Below are 3,020 nucleotides of genomic sequence, written 5' to 3'. Positions count from 1 at the left end.
GAACTGGTGGGCTTGGTTTAATGTATGGGCTTAGTGTATTTGGTGGGCTTGGTTTGGTAGCTGGGAACAAACAACATTAAGACGTTTATGGTCGTGGTCCTGTCTCGTGGAAGAGAGAACAGATGGGAGTCATGGGACTAATTAAAGGAAGATTAAAATATGTGGGAAGATTAGAAAAAGAAGACGTGATAGGAGTGGAGTACTGGACGTGGAGATAAAGTGGATGGAGAATAATGGTAAGAGTAAGGATTAAGGGTTTGGTAGAAAACGAACAGACGTTGTTTTTTTTTTCTTTTGAAAAATAATAGGATAGTTGATAATAGGGTTTGGAAGAAGAGATGTGGAGATCTCGATAAGTAAAGGTGACGAAAGGGTAAAGGAAGTTTAGATGAAAAAAATAAGAGGACCGTAAGCCGAAGCTCTAGATGCCACTTAATGCATAACGGAAGCGTGAATAAAGAATTTTGGTAGTAAAGTAGAAGAATAGTTGAGAAAATCTCAATATTGATTGATAATAATAATGTGTGTTTTTTAATACAAAAGACTTGTCCCCTATTTATATAACTCTAATACTCAAACTTGGAAAATAAGAAATCCCTAAAATAAATAACGTGTTAGAATTAAATAACTTCTAAAAATAAGTAATTCTAAAAATAAAAAAATACTACTATAAATTAATTAAACTCTAGAAATATTAATAAAATTATTAATCCTAAATCTAACGGATGTCCTACATCAGGTTAAGTCTTTTGATATCTCATGCTCTCGATTTACAGTCATTGCTTCTCAAAAATCTACTTTTGGCAAAGAACATAGTCTATAATTATTATCTTTGGAGCTATAAATGTATATAATTATTATTTGAATCACATGAATGGAATTTGGTGGAATCTTGAGTCTCAGTACCTCTCGATACCGTGATAACCTTTTGTAAATATATTTTATTTTTATTGTTATAAGTCTAAAAATTATTTTACACAAATCCGAGTTTGAACGATACTCTACTTACCATTAAAAAAATACATCAATTTTTGATAAGATACTTGAATCAACGCGTAAGTTACATGAGTTTGCTGAGTCAACACGTAAGCTTGAATTAGAGACGGAAGAAAGAGCTGCTCGAATTACTTTGGATTGCCAATACATTCTTTCCTATATCACCCGTGGAAATAAGGATAATTTTTATAATAATCAAGATGAAGATGTTAGAAATGGTAACACTACTTGTTTAGATGAGGTCCAATCAATTTCATGTTATTATAATGATGATGAGGATAGTATTGATGAAGAACATGAAATATGTAGGCATAGTGATCAGGAATTTGTTACTCCGATTGAGCTTTATAATGATAGTGTTGTTTCTAGTAAAAATCCAAATAATTTTAGTGATTATTCACCCATTCAAAAGGATGTGGATTTGACTAGAGATACCACCGTATTAAACGATGTAGTTCATGATCCTTTGGCCTGCAGTGTGTTAGATAATCCATTATTTGTTGTGCCTATCAGTGAATCGGAGGAAGTAACTATGATTAACACCTTAGTTAATGATCCTTTACTAGAAACTTTCGCTGATAATATTTTATATGATTGTGATGATGGTTTAGAGGAAAGAGTTTACCTTGAGAATACTGTTTTAGAGTCTAGCGATTTAGAAACACTAGTCTTAGAAGACCATAAACTCGTAGAGATGAGTAAGGATGTATTACCTGATAATAACTTAGAAGAATCAATTGACCATTTTTCAGGAATCTGATGATCTAGAAAATTAGGGAGATTGTAACTAGTCTATCTAGAGACACTGAAAACTCTAAGTTTGGGGGTGATTATCACTTTCCAGGTACCTGAACTTTAACTCTCAGAAAGTTCCCTTGTGTAGGACTTGACATTTGTGCCTCAACCATCTTACAGGATTATCTTCATACACCTTTTTCTGAACCTAGTTGTGTCCATAAGAGAGCTCAGTTGCTAGAAACCCATCCTCTGGTTGATGTGGTTAACTCAGGCTATGATACCAAGATTGACTTTGTTTTCCCACCAAAAACTTTTCTTCCAATTGTGGGAACTTATGATTATCAGATGTGTCGGTATTAATTTTTGAGACTAAACCTAATTACTTTAGGAGAATAGTGTCGACACATTTTCTCAAGGAAGACCACCTATTTCATTGTGGTCAGCTGTGTGAGTCAAATCTGATTGACTTGGAGGATCCCCAATTATTCAGCCTTTTTTTATGTGCTTCTAAGTTCTTAGTTGAGTATTTCCAGACTTTACAACCTTATCTTAAGGATCCTACCTTTGAGGAAATCCAGACGATGAAAACTTTTTATTTAGACCCTTTCATAGATCCTGAACCTGAACCACAAACATATGTAGTTGTCTTAAACAAGGGTATGTTCGATATCTTCTTGGTTTGTTTAGTTTCCTCTTCTTGTGGTTAGCAATTTTGAATCCAAATGACCTACAGTTATTTCAGCTACTGCTATATGATCTTATGAGGTGACTATTTCTTCCAATGTATGGCTGAATACTTTAAACTTAGAACTTCTAGGGAGGTAACCCATCTTCGTACGACACGGTAATATTCTTCCCTTTTCCTTTCCTTCAAGTGGTAACAGTTTCTCCTTGTTCATGCTCTTAATTTCATCTTTAGAACATTGAGGACAATGTTAGATTTAAGTTTTGGGGTATGGGAGAAACTTTTTGTTGCAATAAATAAACTCCAGATCCTAGAAATTTATGTTTATTAAGGATGTCACTTACCAATCTAAGTGGATTGAAGCATCTTGGTTGTAGGAATTTGAGGAACTAATCTGATTAGATGGAAGCATCTAAAGAGTCTATTCATAAAAGAACAGATCTCAGGTGTTAGAAAAAAAACATGGTAGTTTCGCCATATCTAGTTGAATCCTTTTCACTTTTTTTTTTTATTTATTTATTTTAAACATGGTTCTAAATGATTTGGTGGGGCACATGATTCAAGTTGTTACCGCTGCTAGGGTGAAATAGAGCGATTGTGA

The sequence above is a fragment of the Papaver somniferum genome, chromosome 3 (genome assembly GCF_003573695.1).
Source record: "Papaver somniferum cultivar HN1 chromosome 3, ASM357369v1, whole genome shotgun sequence".
NCBI classification, from domain to species: domain Eukaryota; kingdom Viridiplantae; phylum Streptophyta; class Magnoliopsida; order Ranunculales; family Papaveraceae; genus Papaver; species Papaver somniferum.
This window is presented reverse-complemented; position numbering follows the sequence as displayed.